Source organism: Antechinus flavipes, chromosome 3 (genome assembly GCF_016432865.1).
Source record: "Antechinus flavipes isolate AdamAnt ecotype Samford, QLD, Australia chromosome 3, AdamAnt_v2, whole genome shotgun sequence".
Taxonomy (NCBI): Eukaryota; Metazoa; Chordata; class Mammalia; order Dasyuromorphia; family Dasyuridae; genus Antechinus; species Antechinus flavipes.
Genome location: NC_067400.1, coordinates 3,274,879 through 3,298,815, shown reverse-complemented (window position 1 = coordinate 3,298,815; position 23,937 = coordinate 3,274,879). Strand labels below are relative to the sequence as shown.

Here is a 23,937-nt window from a genome sequence, read left to right as displayed (position 1 = left end):
GAAGGGCCCTTTGGATCCCGGCCCTGCTGAGGATGTCCCGGGACCCCTCCCTGTGCCTTCCGGAGGTGTCCGTGAGCTGCTCCTTCTGCAGAAGCCCGAGGGGAGGGTCCGCTGTCTCCGAGCGGCCATTGCTGGGGCGGGGGCTCGGATCTAGAGAGACTGCGTCAGAGGGTGACTCATTGGGCCCAGCGGACAGCCGCCCCCCCCCCGGTGGTCCCTGCCTTTCCGCTATTGTGTGGGCCCCCCCACTGGCCATTGATCATGCGGGCTGCAGACAAAGTGCCCGGTGTCAAGCGGGCCCTTTGGGGGACGGGGCCCTTATTGTCTGCCTGACTTCTATGGCCACAAAGGCGGCTGCTGTCAGCTCTTTAGCCGGGAGCCCGGCCGCGGCTGGAGCTTTCAGGGAAGAACAAGGGCCTGCCTGTGCAGTCAGCTCCGCTGAAACGTTCCCAGCCGGGGCAGCCTCATCCCCAACTTGGGCCGCACAAAGACATTCCCCCCACGGTCCGACCTTTCATTCCCGGGCATCTGGGAACAAACGTGGGCCGCGGAGGGAGGGGCGGGCTTCCAGCTGGCCCGGAAGCAAGGGAGCCCGCCCAGCCCCCACCTGGGGCACCCCTCCTGAGGGGGGGGAGCCCTCACAGCAAGAGGGCACAGCCCCCAGCTCAGGAGACCCAGAGACGGCAACTCTGCCTCCCCCGCTCTGTGGGGACAGCTGTGATGCTCTTCCCAGGGCCCTGCAGGCAGGAAGCGTCTGAAGCAGCAGCATCCGAACCCAAGCCCTTCCACTCCAACTCTATCCACTACTCTAGGCTTCCTCTCAAGGACACGGGAGCCGCCAGCTCCCTCGCATGAAAACGGCTCCCCTTGCCCTTTTCCCCCAGACCCGCTCCTCCGTACGCTGTACCAAATACTCTGGGCGTGGGCTCAAATACCTGCAAAGCAAAGAGAGAAATAAGGGCCAAGTGCTCCGAAATGGGCAAGGCTCAGAGCCGGGGACCTGGCTGGGAACCCATCTGTTGTTACCGTGGGAACCCATCTGTTGTTACCATGGAAACCCATTTGTTGTTTTGTGTGCTCTCCCTCTGTAAAATGGGATGATCTGATCTCTAGGTTCTCTCTACTTCCCAGGGTTATCAGGTGGGCAAAACTCTTCAAAAGCCTTAGAATGCCCCCGGACTAAGACCAAGTGTGGATCTCCCGACTGGCTCCATCTGTCCCGCTTCCCTGCATCCTCCTTCCTTCCTTCTGCTCTCACTTTCTCTCTTCCTGTTCTTTTTCTCTCTCTCCCTCCCTCCCTCTCCTTCACTGATGGCCTTAGAATGGGGTCTGCTTTCTAGTGTCTTTCTTTTGAAAAGTTCTTAGATTGTGAACTTTAAAGGCAGATGCGATGCAAGTGGAGGATTCCCCCCACGTCTGTGTGTTCATCCCTCCCCTTGTGGCCTCGGTAGAAAAAAGCGCCCATCCCATTTGTAAAAGCCTTGAAGGCCCGAATTCGGCCCCATCCGACCCTGAGAAAGGGCTTTGGGCCACGTTCTCTCTGCACCTGAAGCAGCTCATCCGGGCGGAGGCGGCCATGCAGGCTCCCACGGCGCTTAGGGAAGGATGGGAAAGGCCCCCTGCTCCCCCCAAGGTGGGAGAGAAAGGCCCTCCCAGGAAGGGGAGGGGGAGGAAGGAAGGCAGAGAGGACGGGGGGAGGAAGGAAGGCAGAGAGGACGGGGGGAGGAAGGAAGGCAGAGAGGACGGGGGGAGGAAGGAAGGCAGAGAGGACGGGGGGAGGAAGGAAGGGAGAGAGGACGGGGGGAGGAAGGAAGGAGCTGCCCCAGGAGACAGACCTGCCGAGAGGAGAGAATGGCCCCGCCATGCCACGGTGACTACGGACACAGGGGCATGGGCGCCCGGACAAAGACCTGGAAGAAGCTATTGAGATTTAATTGTGCAAACCCACGTGGCTGATTAGGAGAGCCAGGGAGGGGCCGGCTCCCGGCGCGAAGATTTCCGAGGATTCTCTGGGAGGTGTTCTTTTGAAAAAGGACAAAACCCCAACAAAACTCTGGTGGGCGAGCACAAAGGGGCAGCTCTGGGTGGAAGGCCCCCTCGGCGTTCCCAGGAATGGTATTCCCAAATGACCCCCGCTTCAGCCTGCCTCACAAAGGGCTTCCCGCGGAGTCCCTGTGACAGACCCCACCGCGATGTCGGACACGGCCAGACCTGGCTCTGACTCATCCGGGGGCTTCTCATGGATGGCTGGAGGCTGGGGTCTGACATCCACCGCTGGGGAATGCCATGGCTATTGGGACCATCGAGGGGCTTCTGGGGAGAGAGAGAGAGAGAGAGTCATAGAGAGAGAGACAGAGAGAGAGAGACAGAGAGAGAGAGAGAGAGAGAGAGAGAGAGAGAGAGAGAGAGAGAGTCAGAGAGAGTCAGAGACAGAGAGAAACAGAGAGAGACAGCGAGAAAGAGAAGGAGAGAGACAAACAGAGACAGAGAGACAGTGAGAGAGAGACAGAGACAGAGAAGAAAGAGAAGAGAGGAGAGAGAGACAGACACACACAGGCAGACAGAGACAGAAAGAGAGGCAGAGAGAATATGGGTGTCTGAAGGAAGGGACCTTCAGATTCCCTCTGTATTTTCCCCATGTCCTAGTAGCCAAATGTTTGTGGAGCAATTGAGCTTCTCCATTGTTAGGGCCAGTTTGGACCTCTCTGTTCATCTGTAACTCACCATCAGAAAGCAGCACTGAGCCCAAAGCCCTCCAAGGCCGGGTCAAAGAAAATTAAACCAAAGAATAATTTGGGGAAAGGGGACAGGAGGGAGAGCAGCCCTCAAAGGACTGGCCACATTCCAGCTTGACCCTTGCCAAGACGCAAGAAAAATCACAAGGGAGGGAACACTCGGCTCCCATCAGGCCTCGATCTTACGTGCCCACCTCCTTAGGCCCCTTCCCCAGGCACCCAGAGCCCTCATGCTTCCCTGAGGGTTACCGGGCCCATCTGGCCCCTCCCCTGGCTCCCACTTTCCTCCATCGGTCTCCAGGTCTCACCCAGACCTGTTGTGTGACCTGCTCACAGAGCAAATGTTAACGGCCAAGCTTGACTGAAGGCGGCTCCGTCGGTGCCTTTGCAGAAAGGAAGGATTTGGCTATTTTGGAGAGAGAGGGAGCCGACCCTTAAAGCAGACGGTCCCCAGGCAGGCAACGCTCCCTTAGGGGCTGGAAGCCGGGGCCCGGGAAATCGCTGGGATGAGAACGAGCAGGGAGCAGCAGGATGAGCCGGCAGAGCCCTTTGGGCCGATAGGAAAGTGCGGCTCGTCCCTGTTCGCGCTCTCCCAGTGAGCCATCCTGCGCCCTGAGTTCTCCGGGCCGCCCAAGGGCAGATGGGGACTTTGGTGGGTCCAGGGATTCAGCTGTGAATTTTGTTAGTTCTGGGAAACGCTCTAGACACAAGGATATTTTCTTTAGGAGTTAAAAGGGCGACTTTTTCAAAATGGCTGCGGTGCCCGTGGGTGCCACCTTTGCCAATAGGGGGCATTTCCTGCTGCTCCCGGGCCTGCCACAGACACCACCACCCAGGGCATGGACGTTGCCCAGCTGGGCCTTTTGTCCGGAGCTGGTCCAGGGCACATTTTCTGCGTGGCTCCCTCGCTACGGCCTGAACTCTCAGACATGGAGCGAAGCTGTGGCCCTGCAGCACCATGGCGGCGGGCGTGGAAGCCCCTTCCCCCCATAGGCCGGCTCCCACGGGGCATGGGGGGCTCCGGGCTCCACGGGGGGTGGCTAATGGCCAGATGAAGCCGGACCTTCTTAGGGAAGGGCCCCCTGGAGACTCCCTGAGCTCCCAAGTAATCACGGCCAGCCTTGGGGAAGCACTGGCAGGAGCGGCTTGTTGTGAGTGTGCGAGTGCGTGTGTGTGTGTGTGTGTGTGTGTGTGTGTGTGTGTGTGTGAGTGTGCAGGGCCTGGGCAGGCACGCGGGGAGCAGGGGGCTGAGGTGGTCCCTGACCTTCCCTTTCTCTGGCCGCCTCAGTGCCAGACTTCAAAGTGGGGCTTAAGGGATCGAGAGCTTCTGTGTGGCCTTGATGTAAGTATTACAAGCCGCGGGTCCCCCGGCTGGGGGCTTTCATTAACTGGGCCAGTTAAGCCTTGCTGAGTTTGCATAGCTCAGCCTGTGGGCTGGCCGCTGCCCCGGCCTCCGCTCTGACCTCCCCAAGCAGGTTTAATAAACTGGCTCCTTCTGGGGCCCACGGGCATTATGGTTCTGTGGCCCTGCTGCTTCCCGGGCCTTTCACTGCCCGTCCCCCTCCCCAGCCCTCTCTCCTCTTCCCGGGATCCCGTGCTCCCCTTTCATGTAGTATCAAAGGATTTCAAATACTGAGGACGGAGGCTCAGGAACAATGGTCGGGCTGGAGAGGCTCCATCTCTTCCTCCTGCAGGGAAGGAAGCTTCCCACAGCCCCGCCGGGCTTTCCTCCCAGGCCCCGCTGCTCTCCTGGCCCAGCCAAGATGGGGGTTTGGATTGCTCCGGGGCAATCCCGTCGGGAAGACCCTCCTCTGGCGCAGATGCCGGCCTTCCTCCCAGGGATGGCGGCTCGGCATCCGGCCGGTGCTCGCTGGGGGACGGTGAGGTTGGGAGTGATTGGTCATAGATGAACGAGGGGTCAGAGTCAGCTTCTGGCCCCCGCCCCCGTTTCCACAGACAAGTCTTCTCTGCCCTGGGCTGGGGTCTCGCTCACATACACTGCGTCCTCACCGACAAGCGGATGGAGAAAAGGTTTCCATGACATGCGTGATGGTTCTGAGCGGGCTTGGACCGGCAGCTCAGCCACCCGGAGCCCTTTCCCTGTTTGGCCGCTGGGAGGTGGGGGGGTCAAAGCCTCCCCGCCAAGGGACAAAGTTTGGCTGGGCCGGGGGCTTGGGATGCCTTTGTTCTTCTGGCTTTTCTTTGTGGTTGTTAAGCCCCCGAGGCTTCCCCTGTGAGTCCATTTCTTGTTCTGACTTCATTGCCCCCTTGAGAAGAGGCGAGGGTATTTTGTTGTGTGTATAGGGTATATAATGTGTGTGTGAGTGTGAGTGTGTGTGTCTGTGTGAATAGTGTCATGGAAAAGACCCTGGGCTTAGCTGCAGGGAGAAGCCTTGGATTCCCCCCTGCTAGCTGGGTGAGCCTGGGCAACTACCTCCATCACTCAGTGCCTCTGTTTATTAGGGGTAACTTGAGGGAGCTGGACCTGACCCCCTTCAGGGCCCCCTTCGAGGCTCCGAAGGCACCGGGCCAGGGCGCTTGTGCCTCGGGAGCTTGGACTGCCATGGCCCGAAGCAAACCCAAGCCGGATGTTCCTAAGGGAAGCCTAAGGTGGGACCGTGGGGGGAGAGTCGCTGCCGGCGCTTTTCTCCTTGATGTCCTCCCACGGTCCCCCTCTGGCCACCTCCGGGACTCATCCCCGCAGAAGCGAGCCGCAGCCCCCAGATCTCCCTCCGCAGCCCCCAGATCTCCCACCGCAGCCCCCAGATCTCCCTCCGCAGCCCCCAGATCTCCCACCGCAGCCCCCAGATCTCCCACCGCAGCCCCCAGATCTCCCTCCGCAGCCCCCAGATCTCCCACCGCAGCCCCCAGGTCTCCCACCGCAGCCCCCAGGTCTCCCACCGCAGCCCCCAGGTCTCCCTCCGCAGCCCCCAGGTCTCCCACCGCAGCCCCCAGGTCTCCCACCGCAGCCCCCACGTCTCCCTCCGCAGCCCCCACGTCTCCCACCGCAGCCCCCACGTCTCCCTCCGCAGAACGCGCCCTCTTTGTCTTCGTCTGATTTTCCCGGAGCCGCGGCTGGAAGTGATTGGGTCACAGAGGAACAAGGCGGTCGGGGCGGGCGCCCGCGTGGGCCGGCTGGCTTCTGCTGGAGTCTCTAAGCCCCGGAACATCGCTCCGTCCCGCGGCTCCCGTGCCCACCGCTGGCAGGGATCCTCCGCTCTCCCTCTCCTCTTCCTTCCTCCCCAAACCCTCTCTCGTTCTCACACGGTTTACTTCTACCCCAGCAAAGTTAACTCGATTGCGTTCGACAAACACGTAAAGGAACCCAGAATGCCGCGCTGGTCCGGGCGCTGCCGACTCCGTGCGGCAGAAATCGTTGCCCAGCAGGGCCAGTGCTGAGCCCGCAGGGAGAGTGGCCGGGAGCCATCTTTCCAGCCTGTCTTGTTCACTGTAGAAGCTCACTCCCTCTGTGAGCCATAAGATAAAGGGGACCGCGGTCCTTGCAGGCAGGGACCACATTCTGCTCCCTCTGTCTCCCAATGTTTAGCAGAGTCCTTATGACTGATTGGTGCACACCTCGCATGGGAGGGATCCCACCAGGTGAACCCCAGCTGGCGTCTGCCCTTTCCAAGCCTGATACTCCGTCAAGAAGAATAGAACAAAGACCCCAGGGTCAGAGTCGGAAGACCTGGATGTAGATCCCACCAGGACTGCCTGGGTCACCCCGGACCCTAGTTTTTCACCTATAACAAGGAGAGGGTTGGATTAGATGGGCTCCGGGGTTCCTCCAGATCTAGGTTTCTGCTCCTATGACGTGTGAGCACTGCTGGGGAGAAGAAGGAACTAGTGCTCCGCTGGGCTATAGCCCTTGGAGGATCTCCATCCATCCTCCTGATGAAAGGCCGGCTGCTCGTGGCTGTCCCCAGGAGGGGTCCTAGTGACTCCCATGTTGATGCTACTTTAAGGTTCCCAAAGTTCCCTTTAAAGCAGAAAGTGTGACTATTGTCAGGATTCCCACAGTAATAAACTAGGGCTCCGAGAAGATTCAGAACCCTCTCCGTGCTTTCTGTAGCCCCGACTGTAGCCTGTCTTCAGTTGGCTCGGTCCTTTTATAGCTTTTGATAAGCATCTCCTCCTTTAGGCACAGTTTTCTGTATCCCTACCTTCCCAGTAGAGAAACAAAGCTCAGTGGGACCTTGGTGCTGGGTGCTGTCCATGGTACCCATCAGATGGCACTCGTAGAGACAATCAGGAGTCCTCCGGCCATGGCTGTCTCCAGCACTGGGAAGTACACCATCCTCCCTGGAAAGGAAGGAGACAGACCAAGCACATCCCAAATCCACAGCTATCTGATGGAAAGGGAGCCAAGGAGAAGCCCTCCTCCCGGGCCCCAGACCTTTACCTCACACAATTGCAGTCCCCCTGACAATCAGATGATGGCTTTAGCTGACAGGGACCTGATTTTTTGCTGATTAAACTTCCTGAGAGCAGAAGATCGGGGCCATTAAGGGTAGTAAACACGCTCCCAGCGCGTGAGTCTTCAGAAATCTCGTCCTGTCCCCTGCGTCATCCCCAGCCCAGTGCCTGCAGTCACTCGTGTTTTCCTGAGAGGTCTCAGACCTGCCCACCCAGCAAAAGGCAGCAGATACAGTCAGTGATTGGTGACAGAGTGGGATGTTTCCAAAATTAAGAGTGTTCAGAAGAGATCAATATAATCGGGTGCTAGAACAGCACTATGGGCACAGGCAGCTGGGCTGGGGATGGACCGGGAGACCCGGTGATTTCTGAGCGAGTCCCTTCTCTCTTTGGGCCTCAGTTTACTTTTCTGAAAGATGATGAGGGTGGATCAAATGGTCGCTGAGCTCTTTTCCCAACATCTCTCTGCTCTGTGAAAACCATGAGGGCTAGGACTAGTCAGAGGCAGAGGTTCTCCTGCCCTGCTCATGCTAGAACAAGGGTGTGCTCTGATCCCTGAGCTGTGACCTGGGGATGTCTCAGAGAACCAGCTTGTCATCCCCCTCTCTCCCACCATAGGAGATGGATCAACAGAACTGGGCACTGCAGCGGGGCTGGAGAAACCCCCGTCCTCAGCCAAGATTCCCAAGCAGTGTCTAGATGACCAGAGTGGGAAGGGTTGAGGTCTGGGTTGGATCAGATGCCTCTGGGTTCCCTCCAGCTCTGGATTTCCAGCTGGGCCCAGTGGGGGGAGGAAATCCTTTTCCCGAGGGCATCGCAGATGCTTTTTCACTTTCCTTGTATAATTAATTCTGCGAGCATCCTAGTGTAGCCCCCGTACTTGCCGGACTTGCTTTTAGGATGCTTATTGCCTCATTCACAGGGGGACTCGGGGGCCTTTGGGATGAGCTTCCCAGCCATTCTAAGATCAGCACTTCGTCTCCCTTAGGGGCACCTAACCTGCTTCTCCAGATGAGCCCAAGCTCCCACTGAAGCCTCCAACCTCTGGGTCAGGACACCCAGGATCACAACCAGCACCCAAGGGCAGGAGGTTGTCTATACTTCCTGCTTCCTTCCTCCTGCTACGGGCACTCTCCAAACAGTGTGGACACGTCCTCCACTTTGGCTTCTAGGAGATGGCAACCGCCCACACTCAGCCACACTCTCTCTGCCTCTGCTCGGTCGGCTGTTCTCTGGCTCGCTGTCGATACGAGCCGGAGCCATTTTTCAGCATGTGCCGATGGCTGTAATTGAAAAGGCACCGGGGGCTCTCCAGAGACCCCCTCCCCAGGTCCCCACGATTGTCTGCTGCCTCGCAGCTCTATAGACCGGCACCGGGCCATGTATCATTTTTTCCAGATAACCAGTTAATTACTAAACGAAACAAGCCAGCTTTCAGCCTGATTAGCCCAGATTAATGGCCAGCAGCATGTTTCACTCTCCCGGACAATTTATCATGGAAGAGAACCAGGTCTTTTAACGATTTACGTGCTGGGCGCACTGGGACTAGTTCCCTTCCATAGGCTCCGGAGCAACTTAATTGCCTGAGTGAGCTCATGACCTGGAAAAGCCAAAGTGACAGCTGCCATTAGTGTAGCCAGAACTGCCACCGACCCTCGTTGTGACAAAGGCTGCCGGGGCAGGGGCTCCATTAAGGAGATGAACACCGGTCACGTGCCACAGGGGCACGCGGCCCCTTCAGCTGCTCTTGCCTCACGCCGGGGCTGTTCCTGCATCTCTTTTATTTTCCACTTTTATTAGGCCATGGAGATGGCAAATGACTCTGCCCCTGCCCTCCGCCCCACCATCTCCACCAGAACATCTCTGGGCTTCCATCCAGCGAGGTTATCCCAGTGCCTTGATGGCCAACTTCAAGGTGGGAGGCGCCCCTCATATTCTGTCACCGCTGAGGGAGCAGAGACCCAGGGGTGTCAAATGACCAGAGGATCGGAGATGTAAAAATGAAAGAACCTTAGAAGTCATAGTCTAATAACTCCCCCACCCTCATTGTACAGATGGGGGAAAACAGGGTCAGAAAGTTCAGTGATGTGTCCAGAGTCCCACATCTGAGACAGCATTTGAACCAGGGTCCCATGATGCTCAGTGGTTCCTTTCCATTGTGTCCCAGCTTAGACGGTGACCTGAGGCTGGAGTTTTGGTGAAGACTGGGGATCCCTCCCTCATACTCCTGACTCGAGATCACTTTGCTCTGAGGCTGTTCATCCCACTGGGTCTCCCTCATTTCCAGCTGCAGCAGGATGGGGTCCTCGGTGCCCGAAGCGATCCTGGGTGGGTCCAGATAGTGAGGAGCAGGATTGGCAGAGGGACAGATGAAGAGGCAGCCCGGCCTGCCACCTGCCCAGCTCCTGTGAAGTGGGCTGAACCATCCTGAGCTGGGGCTGGGTCCGGAGCCAGCTCTGGCCCCCTCCTAATAGCCAGCACTCTTCCCAGCCCTCGTCCCCTGAACTTTCCTTTGATTTAGTCACAGGGGTAGAAGGTGAGAAGAACGAGGGCTCCATTCTCTTTGTTCACTTTCACAGAATGCCAGGCTGCGGAGAGTGCTGGGGGCTGAGCTCAGGAAGCAGATCCTTTCCTAGGTACCCCAATGGATAGTGTCCTCCCGCCCCCCACCCGCCCATGGAGGTGCCATGGATTTCAGTCATTGTTACTTCTCTGCCTCTTGGAAGCAGGAACCCTTTTGGACTCCCAACGTGGACCTCCAACAGTGGACTCTCTGACCTCTATGGTCCCTGCTGGGGAAATCTGGGAGCCGCTATCGCCCCCTCCCCCCAAGCCCTCCCAGCTGCTGGAACTTGGGTTCTGGGCCATTTTGTCATTTTAGTAGCAGCTTGTAAGCCAAACCTGGGTTTTGAGGGACAGAAGAAAGATGAAGAAAGCACCGTTCTGAGGAATAATAATGATTAACGGCAGCAGCTGTAGCTGCCTGCAGTGCATTTATGGACAGCTTTAAAGTGCAGAACACTTGCCCAAATTGTCTCCTTTGCTCCCCACAACGAACCTATGAAGTAGGCACTAATCACCACTTTACAGAGGAGAAATCGGACACTCCCAAGTTCAGTGACTTGACCAGGGTCGCACAGCTAGGAAGTATATGGGACAGAATTTGGATTCCGTTTTTTCTTGCCACTTTTAGTTAGAGCCAGGGAGGTCCTCAGAAGGCTCCCAGCACAACACACTCCTCCTCTAGACTGGGAAGCCCAAGGAGAAGAGATACAGATGGAAATGTGAGAAGGGAAAAGTGCTTTCAGGTGGGACGGAGGTGGAGGTGACTTCTACTGGTGCATTGTGGGAAGGAAGTGAGAGAGGAGGGGGCAAGGACGATTCCAGTTTTTCTAGGCTGACTGAATGCCAGTGTGGAGACTCCTAGCATCGGATTGTAGAGAGAAGGGGCCTCCCAGACTGTACTCCATCCCTTTAGTTGTCCCCGAGAAAGTGCTGAATAAATGCTTGTTGCCCCACCTGCCCCCTGTGCAGAGTGCTTGGAGGAGCCCCCTCCCCCACCTTGGCTCCAAGTGGCTGATGTCCCTTGGGAGTCCCAGGGAGGGTGGGGCCTTCTTGGGCTCTGCATGTGCAGCTGGGATATGTCAGAGCAGCCCCTGTGACAGCCCTGGGGCCTTTGATCGTGGCCCGGACCAAGCTTGGATTGAACAGGGCCAGGTGAAGCTCTGGTGGCTAATCCTGGACCTCCCTCCCCCCTCCCTCCCCCACCCCCAGCTGCCATGGAGCCTGAGGTTTCTTGCTAAGGATCCCTCAGATCCCATTTCCTGACGTCATCCAGTCTCACCTTCCAGCCCCCCCTCCAGGCCCTGCCACCATGCTCAGGGCGCTACTTAATGGAGTTTCGAAACCTACTGTAATCCCCCTCCCTCTTGTCTCTGCCCCCTGGGCTTAGATCAAACTCGCTCCCATTTCCCCAGCGGAGACCTCGGGCCACTTTCTGGCGTCTCCTTTGGGGGGGACGGGGAGGGAGAGGGTAGGCAGAGTCCCTTTCTCTGTGAGAGTGAGGGCTCCGTCTGCAGCTTTATGGGTCGGGGTGATAATCGTGGACCAGGCTGGAGGGGGAGGAAAAGGAGGTTGTCCTTTGGGGAATGGGAGAAGAGCCTAGGGCCGTGGAAGAAGGGGAGGCTTCCTTCCTTGGGGGGGGGCCTCTGGGTGGGTGTGTGTGGCTGTGCAGGTGAGCGTGTGCATACGTGTGTGGGGGCACATCCATGGGCACGGCTACAGGGACCCCTGTTGTGCCGTGTGTGTGAGTGTGAGTGTGTGTGAGTGTGAGTGTGTGTGTATGAATGTGCGTGTGTGCGTGTGAGTTTTGTTTTTGAGGTCGGAGGCAAACAAAACAGATTTCTGTCCATTTAAAAATATAATTTAAAGACAGAATAGAATCCCCGAATCACAGGATCTCAGAGCTGGGGACCCATCTTAGCTAGAAGCAGTTGAGTCCAATCCCATTATCAGCGAGATGGAGCCACTGAGGCACCGCGGCGGGGAGGCCGAGCCGAGCCCAGGGGCCCACTTCGGGCCGTTTTGTGGGTCTCCTTCCCGGGGCTGGGAAGCTTTGGGGGCGCTGGAGGCCGCGGCCTCGGAGATAAGGCGCGGAAGGGGCTGGGGAGGGTCCCCGCCGTGTCCCAACTGCTCCCTGGGGGGCGGCGTGCCTGGAGGAGGAGGGGCGGTGCTATGCCTGAGGTAGGGGCAGCTCCCGCCCCCGAGCCCGGCCTCCGCACCTCGGGAGGACTTCTTTCCGGAGGACGCAGCCCGGTTCTCAGGCTGCCGGGAGCCGGGCGGCTCAGGACTTAAGCCCGATCGATCGGGCCGCTTTTGAACTCTCTGCCGCCGCTAATGAGGGCGCGGCGGAGCCGTGGAGGCCGAGGCAGCGCTGCCCCGGCGCTTCTCCGTGGGGCTTTTCCTCGTTCGCCATAGATCTTCATTCCCCGGCGCCCCCTCCCCCTCCCCGTGAGAAGCTTAACGACCCGTTCTAAAGTCAGCCCTCCCCCCCCCCCACGCCCGAAAACGCCCGGGACTGAGCCGCGGGCGCGCAAATGTAGGTGGCGCTTTCTGGGGTGGCGAGGACCCGAAACGGAGTGGCTGCCCATCAGCTGAATGAGTGAGGGGACGGGAATGTGAGGGAGCATCGGTGCTCTGTCAGGAACGACCGGCGGGACGATGTCGGGAGCCCTGGACAGACTCCCAGGGACGGATGCTGAGGGAAGGGAGCAGGACCAGGAGATCAGGGTACAGGGCAGCATTCTCATGGACGGGGCTCTTCTCAATGAGATGATTCAGGCCCGTTCCAATGATGTTGCGTGCAGAGAGCCATCCGCTCCGGAGAGGGCTGGGGGACCTGAGGGTGGAGCACAGGATCGTTTTTCTCCTTCGTTGTTGTCGCTTGCCTGCTTTCTCTTTCCCCCTTTTTGGTCAGATTTTTCTTGTGCAGCACGATAAACGGGGAATAAAAGAACTGCGCACGGTTAACACGTATTGGATTACTTGTTGCCTAGGGGAGCGGGTGCAAGAAGGGAGGGAGAGACACTTGAGACACGATGCTTTGCAAGAGTGAATGTAGAAAACTACCTTTGCATGGATTTTGGAAATTAAACAGTCCTTGCCCGCAGCCAGGCAGTAAAGGAGCCCAGATGAAAAATGATTGGGCCCAGAGCTGGTAGTCCCATGTGCCTGGAAAGAAAGGGAGAGATGCGACAGTTACTGTGGGAATAGGACTGACAAGGCTTGGAGAAGGATTGGGTATGAGGTGGGGTAAAGAGAGAGAGGGAAAAGCTAAGGGGTGTGTGAGGAGGGAGGGGGGAAGCAGGTGGTAAAGAAACAGATTTTAGTCTCATTGTAAGACAAACTTCCCAACAAGGAGGTTTAGCCCAAGTGGAGTAGACTGCCCTCAAAGGGCTGGGCTCCTCCTCACCCAGGTCCTCAAGCAAAAACTCGATGGCCATTTATGTCGAGGGAAACCTTGGTCTGTTCTGCACAGGATTCTGGGGATTTATGAAGCCAGGATTTGGAAGACAAGGCTGTAACATGTCTTGTTCTCAACACGTGCCTCATGCACAGCCCGGAGACTGGAAAAGGCTGCCAAAGAGGCGTCTCCGGTTTGGGTTCACTTATTGGACTTCACAGAGTTTCCAGATAATCCGATCCTCCTTGGCCTGCCCCTCCCCGCCATTTCTTTTCTGGAGAAATCCATTATTTTCCTTCTCCCTCTGCGTACCCACCATGACACTGCCTGGGGAAAGCTGTCCAACATCCAGGAGAGATTTCCGAGCCCTTAAAAAGGCCCCTTTCTTGGAAGCACAAACGCGTGATCCACCTGGGCTTTTGCTGACATCTCTTCTGGAGCTGTTTTGTGGGGATTAGCTACAAGCTGGAAAAGGCACGCTCGCCTGTGGGATCTGCTCTTCGGAAGGCAGGCCCCGCGTTGCCTAGATGCTTGTTCCCAAAGACATGTCCGAGCAGCCATCGCAAGGTGGGTCCTGCTCCATGTCACTCTCAGAGGGACCCACCTGTCCCCTCAGCTCACACAGCCCCAGCTCAGGGCCTCGTTACCTCCCATCTGATTCTTGTCCCATCTCCTAATCGGCGTCCCTGCTCTGAGTGTTCCTCCCCCTTCCTCCGTGCAACTGCCAAAGGGACGGTTCTAAAAAATGTCATTCCCCCGCTCACAAATCTTCAACAGCATCCCGTTACCTTGAGCGTAAAATACCAAATCCTCTTCCTGGAGCTTCAGCCCCTCCCACACTCATCTCCCACCGCCCTTTGTGTTCCATGGGATTGCTCTCAACTCTCCCCATTCCAGGCAAACGGGTCTGCTAACTGTTCTCTGTACATAACCTTCCATCTCCCACCTCCATGCCTTTGTATGGTACACCCTCCATTCCTAAATACACTCCTCCCTCTCTGCCTCTTAACATTCCCTGGCTCAGGTTCCACTTCCTACCTGGAGCCCTTCTGGTTGTTTGTATTTCTCTCACAAAATTACATCCACGATTTGTTATTGCTCATCTGTGCTCCCAGAGAATGTTACTCCTCTAAGGGCAGGACCTTGAGCCATTTTTCATTTTTGTGGTTTTCTTGTCTAGCACAGTGGTTGGGATACAGTAGGAGCTTAATAAATGTTTGCTGAATTGCTCATCTGTGCTCTCAGGAAAATATAAGTCCTTTCTTGTCTAGCCCAGTGGCTGGCATACCGTAGCAGCTTAATAAATGTTCATCGAGTTGAATCACTCATCTGTGCTCCCAGGAAAATGTAAGTCCTTTCTTGTCTAGCACAGTGGCTGGCATATAGTAGGAGCTTAATACATGTTCATTGAGTTGAACCGAACTGCAGGATCAGAGACCGACAGAATGTCAGGGCAGGAAAGGTTAGAGGCAGTGTTAGATCTTTGCAGAACGAGGGAGCGGAACCAGGGCACCCAGCCTAATTTCATTTCGAGCTGAACAGCCAGAGGCCCAACGCAGCTGAGTCACTGGCTGCTCAGGGCGTACCAGGGAGCTGAGCTGGGATTTGAACCCGGCTCCTCTGCCTCTTTTTGCCAAGCCACATTAACAATATTTATCTGTCTTTGGGCCTTTATGGATCATGTCCAATGCCACACAGACGGAGAGCAGGAGCTGACCTGATTCTTTGTCCTGCAATTAGAGAGACCTTCATTAGGACATCAGGGACCATCTGGCATCTTCCCGGTTCCCAGTGCTTTCCATAACAGTTTGGGGCTGATGCTTCCTCTCCTCAAGGACCAGCGTGGAGGCTCCATCCACCAAGAGGGAAGGACGACAGCTCTTAGAGGATCCGGGTCAAACTGGCCCTTGTGCCCCAGTGAGCTCCCGGGCTGCTGTGAGACACTGGGTGAGAACCCGGGGGCCAAACATAAGGGATACTGTCAGGAGGCTGTATCTGACCCAGCCAGAGAGGTCTCGGGAGGGAGGTCAGTCCCTGGCCAAAACAGTCTCAGTGTCTCCTCCCTAAACTTGGGATTATGTGACATTGGATGGTGAGAAAGAAAGCCGCGTTTGGGGATAAAGGAGCTGGCTCAGCCCGTGGCCCTGGTGTGGACTGACCGTGGGTCTGGCCAAGCCCCCTTCTCCTCTTAGGGCCTTAGATTTGTTTGTAACTGTACAAACTGTGGAGCTTGCGATTGTAGAGGCCCGTAGACTGGAAGGGGCTCAGAGGCTGCAGAGTCCCATCCCTTTATGAAGCAACTGAGGGCGGAAGGGTCCCCGCCAGCAAGTAGTTGAGGAAGGGTTCAAATCCGAGTCCAAAGTGTCACCCTGCCCCCCACCACGCCGGACCCTTCCGGCTCTCCCCTCGTTCTTCTGCCTAGAAGATCTTGTTGTCCAGGGCATTCTGGGAGTCGGGGACTGTTGTGGAATGACCAAGTCCCGGCCAGACCGAGAGCCCAAAGTCAGATGGGCGTTGGCCGTGAGAAGGCCTTTCGGACTTGTGAGGGAGCTGGGTGCCCGAGGTGGGGAGGGGCTTTTGGGCCGCATCCAGAGCTTGTTGGTGCTGCCAGGCAGCCAGAAGCTGGGCTGGCCGCTCATCAATCCCCCAAGTTTGCCTTGGCCAAGTTACAGCTCTGCCTTTGGCAGAGCTCAGGGAGCGAGCTGGAAAGCTTCTGGGAGCGGGGGCAGGAGCCAAGAGCAAGGTTGGGTCCTTGGGTGGTAGGGCCGCTCCCACCAAGGCTCCGAGCATCCCCGCCGGCCGCCTCCATCACCACCCGACCGGCTGCGCAGGGGAGACTGCTCCCAGCCCTTCTGCGACTGGTGGCAATGGAGGACTCGGCGGCTTCCCGCTCTCTCTGCATTTTCTGGGTAGTTGTTTCCAGGCTGAATGGCCAGTGCCCATCCATGTCAGAAAATTCCCTCTGTGGGCGGCCACAAAAGCCATCTCAGACAAATGCAGTTTAATCTTTTTTTCAATTAAAGCCTTTTATTTTTATATGCATGGATACTTTTTCAGCATTGACCCTTGCAAAACCTTGTGTTCCAAATTCCCCCCTCCCCTCCCTTCTCCCCTTTATCCAATCCAATATATGTTAATGTATAGGACTGCTTGCCATCTGGGCGAGGGGGTGGAGGGAAGGAGGGAGGGGAAAAATCGGAACAGAAGTGAGTGCGAGGGATGATGTTGTAAATAATTACCCAGGCATGGGTTCTGGCAATAAAAAGTTATAATTATGAAAAAAATAAAAGTATTTATAGGGGAACAGTTAAAAAAAAACAAAAATAAATAAAAATAAAATGCTAAAATATATATATTAAATCCCATATGTGTACACATATTTATACAATTATCTTGCTGCACAAGAAAAATCAAATTGAAAAGGGAAAAAATGAAAAAGAAAAAAAAACAAGTAACAAAAAAGATGAAAATGCTATGTTGTGATCCACATTCAGTCCCCACGGTCCTCTCTCTGGGTGTAGATGGCGTTATCATGAGATTATGGGAACTGACCTGGATCACTTCCATGTTTAAAAGAACCACGTCCATGAGAACTGATCATCGTATAACCTTCTTGTTGCCGTGCACAAAGCAGCTTAATCTTTGAGCAAACATTTATGAAGCACTTTGACTTGATGTGACGAAGGACTCAGAAGGGAGGCTCCCAACAGCCCATGCTTGATGGGGCCAGGCCCACAGGGAAGGGGTGAAGCCCCCGAGGAGAAGCTAAGGCAGCAGCCCGGTGGGATGGAGGTGAGGGCGTTGGATGGGAGATGTCAGTCCCTCAGCTCTTCACTACGTCTGTGACCTGTGGGCGGTACAGTGGAGAGAGGGCCCAGATCGAGTCGTTCTTCTGAGCGCTTCTGGTCAGGGTGACTCTCTATCAGTCATTTGGCCGCTCAGCGTACTGGGCTCTGACACAGGCTCTTCCTGGGCAGCAGCGCTTCTGGCTGGCTGACTCTCTATCAGTCATTCGGCCGCTCAGCGTACCGGGCTCTGACACAGGCTCTTCCTGGGCAGCAGCGCTTCTGGCCGGCTGACTCTCTATCAGTCATTCGGCCGCTCAGCGTACGGGGCTCTGACACAGGATCTTCCTGGGCAGCAGCGCTTCTGGCCGGGGTGACTCTCAGTCATTCGGCCGCTCAGCGTATCAGGCTCTGACACAGGCTCTTCCTGGGCAGCAGCGCTTCTGGCCGGGGTGACTCTCTATCAGTCATTCGCCCGCTCAGCGTACCGGGCTCTGACACAGGATCTTCCTGGGCAGCAGCGCTTCTGGCCGGCTGACTCTCTATCAGTCATTCAGCCGCTCAGCGTACCGGGCTCTGACACAGGATCTTCCTGGGCAGCAGCGCTTCTGGCCGGCTGACTCTCTATCAGTCATTCGGCCGCTCAGTGTACCGGGCTCTGACACAGGATCTTCCTGGGCAGCAGCGACTTTACCAGCTCCCACGGGTCACTCTCACCTCCAAGCAGGTGCCTCCCAAATTTCTTAAATCTCTCTCCACCTCCTGTCCCAACAGGAGTCCCCAGCTGCCCACTCCCCTGAATAATTGGAACCCAATCATTGGAACCCGCCTTGGACCCGAGCGTGGCCAGGGACTAGAGAGAGCCCGGGCCACTTCTGCAGCCCTTTGTGATCTGTTTTCTTCCTCTTCAGAGTAAGGATGACCAGTGGGTACAAAATCCAGGTCAGCTTGGTCGAAAATGTTATCACCCCCCCAAAAAAGAAAGTGGCCCTTCAGGAAAAATTGGGAAAATGTCCACACTTTTTGTGTTTGGGGGGGGGGGATTGACTTCTTCATGAGCAGCTATAATAAAGCTATAATAAAGAAATGGCCTGGGGGACCCGACTGACGTCAGAAACCACCGGAAAGATGTTGATGGGAATCCGGCTGGGTCTGTCCCCGGCAGGACGGCCTCAAGCTCCGGCTTCTAGAGGCCGTGCAAGGGCCCTTGCTCTTTACTGTAAACACTGGAAGAGGAGCCTGGGCTTAAGTGGGGTCAGAGAACTCCCTCCCAGCCTCTCCTTTGCCTCCTCGGGCAAGTTCATTCATGTGCCGTTCCCTCACACGCTCCTTTATAAACATAAAGGCCCAAAGCAAATATCAGAGAGAGGAGCAAAGTCTCCAGCCCCGTTCAGCTCATTCCCTGGAGCCGCCCTTCTCAAGGATGCTCTTGGTGCTCATGGAGACCTCCCTACAAACATTCTGTAGAGCAGGAGGCGAATGAATTAAGAGATGCCGATTTTTTCTTTCCGCTAGTTTTTTTTGTATTAAATTCAGGGTTCTCCCCCCACTTTAGCCTCTCCCCCTCAGCTTCCTCCCAGCTGGGCCACGGAGCTCGGCCACTCGGCCCACACCTTCCTCCTGCCCTGTCTTTTGTGCGGTCATTTCACTCCTAAGCAACACCAGCACCGGGAGCTTGGCGTCCAGACGGTCGCCCTCCTGGTACAGAGAACCCGCCACAGAAGCCTCTTCCATTCCAACATTTGCCTCTTCGTGGGTTCCCTCCAGAGCCAATATTCCTCTGCAGAAACATCGAGCAACTGACTAAGGGTGTCGATGATATTCTGGTTTTACTTTTTGTTTTTGGTGATTGTAAAACAAACAAAAAAGGTTCCACAGGACAAAAGACTCTAATAAATAACATTTAGCTGGGGGTGGCAGGAGGCACGCTGGAGGCGGGAGTGGAGTCGGGAAGCCCTGAGTTCGAGTCCAGCCTCAGACACTTCCTCGCTGTGTGATGCTGGGCCAGTTACGTCCCTGTCTGCCTCAGTTGTAAAACATAAACCGTGAAATGGAGGCGACAGCGTCGACCTTTCAGGAGACAGGCCAAGCGAGAGGCAACTGTAAAGTGCTTAGCGCAGAGCTGGGCAGTGTAGATGTTCCCCATTATTATTGTCCTATAGTGGGTCCAGCTCATCTCTAATGATCGCGGCGCTGGGAAGCCATCACTGTCCCCATTTACGGTAAGGAAGCTGAAAGTGCAGGCCGTCGGCCGACGTGTTCAGGGTCACTCGGTGTCTGAGACAGGCTTTCCTGCCTTTAAGCCCAGAAGTTCTAATGAACTTCCCAGAACGGGAACTAGATCTTTTTCAAAGTCTTCTTCCAACAAGGGGCCTCCCAGCCTTCCGTCCTAACTAAGGATCGAAGGGCAGAGACATCCCCGTTCAGCTCCTCTCTGCGGATCGTTGGAACGGCCTGGACGCTCCCCTGACCTCTTTCCAGCCCCTCAAGAGTGAACCCAGAGTCAAGCCCATTTCCACGTTAATCCCACTGCCCCGGCCTCCCAGAGGGCTCCCGCTACTTCTCTGGCCTTGTCATGTCCCCGCCCTCGGGGTCTTCTGTCCTGGGCCAGCCTGGCCAGGGAGCCGCCGTCAGGGAGGGGAGGGTCCCACGCTGGAGAGGGAGGCGGTGAGAGTCCCTGGTCCTGAGCAGGGAAGGCCAGAGGGCTGCAGGCGCCGGGAGGCCGTGGGTGCGGCTCGGGGGCCGGGGCAGCTCCGTGAGGGCCTCCTGGCGGCTTTGTCCCGAGCTGGGCAGGCGGCCCAAAGCCCGGCTTCTGCCCCCGCCCTCGCCGCCCGGTCTGGCCTCATTCACCAGATGGGAGGAAATAGGAAGTCGGTATCTGGGGGGAAAACATTTCCCTTAATAAGGTAAGTTTAAAAAAAAAGATCTGGGCATCTCAGTGAAGCACAAGCTCTGCCGGAATCAGTGGTGGCCAAAGAAGCAGAGGCCGCGGGGGGCGGCCCGAGTGGCCGAGCCTCTGGCACTGAGGACGGGGCTCTCCTTCCCTCTGCCTCCTGCCCCGCCGGCCCTTGTCCAGAGGGGCTTGCGGCGGGCAGAGGGCCCCAGACAGGGCCTGAGTCCTTGTCCCAGGAGGCTTGCAGGAAAGAAATGGAGGCCATTGCTCTTGGGAGGGTCTCAGGGGGTCTGCTTGGCCTCCGAGGGCAGAGCCGGAGGCACTCGGGGAGAGGCTGCCAAGAGCCAGTCTTGTGCCGAGGTCAGGACCGCAAGGGCAGCGTTGTTCTTAGGAGTCCAAAAAGGAGGCGGCCTGGGAAGCTGGGGGTCTCCACCCTAAAGGAGGCGGGGGGGCTGGTCATATTGTCTCGGGGAGGCCCAGGGACCTTAGAGGTCCTTCTACATCTCAGCCGAGCCTCCGGTCCCTCCTCAGCCAAATGTGGCCAGTCCGAAGGATTATGGGTCTGGAGCTGGAACAGCCCCTTGGGCTAGGGTGGGTCTAGGGGTCTAGAGTGGAGGATATTGTTATTGTTTGGCTGAAGGGGAAACGGGGGGAGGCTGGAAGGATTCGGCCCCCGGATGCCGGGCTCTTTCCACTGGCGACTGCCCCCAATGTGCTGAAACTGTCCCGATGTTTCCTTCTGCCTCCCACCCCGGGCGGCCCCGTGGCCAGCTCAGCCACCAAAGGGAAGATTCCTCGGGGAAAGCTCAGCTCACACAGCTTCTCTCTCTCCCCCTCCGTGTTTCCTGTTCTTTTTTTCTTTCACGCTCCCCTTTCCCTGGGGATTCCTGCCCTCCGGGTCTGGGGAGCCCGTCTCGTGGGCATCCGGGGCCCTGTTTGTTTGCCCCCTTTGTTCTCCCCCTTCCTGGCTCGCGCTCTCCAAGGCTGGACACTTGAGTCAGGCCCTTACTAGCCCTTGGGGCTGGAGAGCCCACTCGCAAGGGTTCTGTTGACCCGAGCCGGCGGCCCCACGTCTTAATTCTTGGCGAGACTCGCCCACAATGGGCCGGCAGGTCACACTCTGGCCTTTGAGGCTGCAGGAGTCTTGTCCGTAAGCTCCCGGGGCATTGTCCTGGGACTCGGAGGGTCCTCCTGTGTGAGGGGGGGCCCGAACCCCCCCTGCAGCGTCCGCCCCATCCCGCATCCGCGTCCAGGCTGCCATCCCTTCCCGGGCCCACGTTGCCATAGAGATGTTGTCTGATCCATCTCTATTGAGGTCCCCCCTCCCCCGGGGCTCTGAATGGACGCTGAGGAGGGTAAATGTATTCAGTGACATTGAGCGGATGATTCTATTCTGTGGGATCCCTGTCCCATTTGTTTCCGGCCTTGTCTGAGGGCCGGGCCGCGGTGTCGGGCTTTGGGGCACGTGCCCCCCTCGCGGGCTCCGAGTTAATGGAGGCCTTGTTTGGAGCCACTGGGGCAGAAAGTGTTCCGCCGGGGAGGACAAAGGCTGGACAGGCCACCTCAGAAGCTGCTCTGCGAAGGCCGTCTCTTCGGGGCTCCCAAAGGAAATGGGAGATAAGGGGACGGAGCGGGCCGGCCTCCCTTCTCTCTCCGGCACATCTGGCCTCGCCTGCAAGCCCCGGCCCCGCTGAGGTGGGAGTTTTGCTGGCCGGGGGTTGACGAGCCGGGCCCTTTTCCTGCCCGCCGAAGGAGGGCACCCCGGCCCCTCACGACCGTCAGCGGGCGAGGGGGCCGGGGAAGGGCAGAACCAAAGGAGCAGGTTGTTTATACGGTGTACGCAGGGACAGGAGTTCCGGCTCTGGGAGCCCAGCCCCTGGGCTTCTGACCCTTACTCTAGGAAGTCCCACCGTGCCTCGGTTTCTCCCTCTGTACAGTAGAGCGTTTGCACTGGATGACCTCTGGGGCTCCTCCCCACTGGAGATCTAGGATCCTAAGAGAATGGTCTGAACATCCCCAAATCTCAGTGTGGGAGAAGCCTGAGCGGCCAGGAGGGCAGCACCCTGGACAGGTGTCGGCGGACAGCTCCTGCCTCCTTCAGGCTTCAGCTTGGGAGTTCCCCCTCCCCCAGCCTCGCGCGTGCCTCCCCCCCAGGACCAAGCATTATTCACTGTCAGGCCTGCAAAGGCTGGGAAAATGGCTCCCTCCCTGCCACCCCCCGACCAGAAGTCTTCTCTTCTCCAGCCTCCTTGGATCCTCCTGCAGCTCTTCCCAGGACCCCCCAGACACGAGCTTGATTTAAGCCCAGGCTGGGCTGAGCGCTAGGTTACAAAGCCCTCTGGGGCAGCCATTCCTGGGAGGGAAACAGCTTGCAAACAGCTAGTAAGAAAGCTGGCCCACTGAAGCTGGCGTGGGGTACCCCGAGGGAGAGCTAGGAGACAGAATGTACCAGGCAAGTCAAACCCCTTCCTCCTCCCCTCTGAGCCCGAAGCCCAGGACCCCCGAGCTTGGGGGATAGCCACATTTTGCGCCTAGGACCCCCGAGCTCGGGGGACAGCCACAGTTCACACACAGGACCCCCGAGCTCGGGGGACAGCCACACTTCACACCCAGGACCCCCGAGCTTGGGGAATAGCCACATTTTGCGCCCAGGATCCCCGACCAAGATCTTGGGAAGCCATCCCTGGGGTGGAGGGGCAGCCCAAGGCTGAGGGCTCCTAAAGACCCAGAAAAGGAGAGTCTCCCCCCAGAGTCCTCGGCCTTTCCAATGGCTCAATGTTAGGTTGGAGAGACCTGCTCCTTTGCTTCCCTGTTGCCCACTAAGAACCTTGGGACGTGAAGCTGGAACTCCTGTGTATGTGCCGGCTCCCTCCCTTTAGAATGAGAGTTCAGGGAGACCGGAGCGCCCCGACTTTCCATGTGCCCCCCCAGCACTCTGCACAATGCTGTATGCTTAGGAACTGCTTAATAAACGCTCCCTTTATTTAATCGTATACAAACGTGCTTTCTACAGGATAAATTCAAGGAAATGGACAGCACAAGGATGGCAGCATGAAGGGGGACCAGGAAAGACTTCTTTAAAAAAATAAACAGATGCTACTGATCTCTTTGGGGTTTTTCATCTCAGTTGTTGTCTTCCCTTCCTCAAAAAAAGTCATCCTAGGTAACAAATTGTATCTTGGAACCACAACACAAATAGGAAAAAGCAGCCCCAGAGATCTCAAAGCGTGAGCCACCTCTGTGGAAGTCAAGAGGCTGGATGGTGGGCTGCAGGGTACCCCCCCCCGCCCCCCCAAAGGAGGAAGGAGCTGAGGAAGGGTTCCCACTTCTTCTCCAAGTCTGCTTGTCCTTCGTAATTATGCAGTTTTCACCTTTGATCTGGGGGAGGGGAAATTCATTTGTTCCCGTCTTGCTCATTGTCTACTCTGCTCTGCTGACTTCTGTTCATGTCAAGATAAACTAGATGAGCAGCTTTGCAAGCTTCTCCTATTCATCACATACACCGTTCCCTAACGGAACAGGAATATTCCCTTGCATCCATGAGCCAGAATTTGTTTAGCCGTCCCCAAACAATGACATCTACTTTGTTTCCAATTCTTTGCTGTCACAAAAAGCGCTGCTATAAATATTTTGGGGTGTATGGAGAATTTCTTCTCATCCGTTACCTTCTTGGAGTCTAAACTGGAGAATAGAGTCAGTGGGTCAAAGGGGGCATAATTCCAAATTGCTTTCCAACATGGCTGTGAAACCACAGCTCCACCGACAATGTACCGGTGCGCTTTTTTACAGGACATGCTTCTTGTAGAAGGTGGCATTTTAGCTGGCCCTTAAAGAAGCTAGAACACAGAGATGGGGAGGGAGAGAATTCCAGGCTCAGGGGTCTGCCACTGAAAATAAATGGAGTGCAAAGAGGTAGGCTCCTGCACTGTCGTCTGCTGGTAATATTTAACAACCACTGCCTGAAAGACAGTCACGGCAGAGTTTTATGTTCAATCTGCGTCGTTAAATACGTCATCATTTTTGTAAGTTGAGACAATCCACAAAACAACAGATCAAACCTTGACCTGTAGCATTTGTCTATTTCCCGGATTATAAATACTGACCCTGAACATTTACCAGTGCGAGAGAGAGAGACAGACAGACAGA

At 56.6% G+C, this 23,937-nt stretch overlaps 1 protein-coding gene across 1 annotated transcript in view; it reads left to right on the top strand.

Annotated features, from left to right (window-relative positions):
* OPA1 (OPA1 mitochondrial dynamin like GTPase) overlaps nt 1–11,599 on the top strand; it is a 74,916-nt gene extending 63,317 nt beyond the window's left edge. The window contains exon 31 of the mRNA XM_051991615.1: nt 11,587–11,599. The gene's annotated coding sequence lies outside the window, so the exon portion shown is untranslated. The remainder of the gene's footprint in view (nt 1–11,586) is intronic.
* Nucleotides 11,600–23,937: the final 12,338 nt, after the last annotated feature.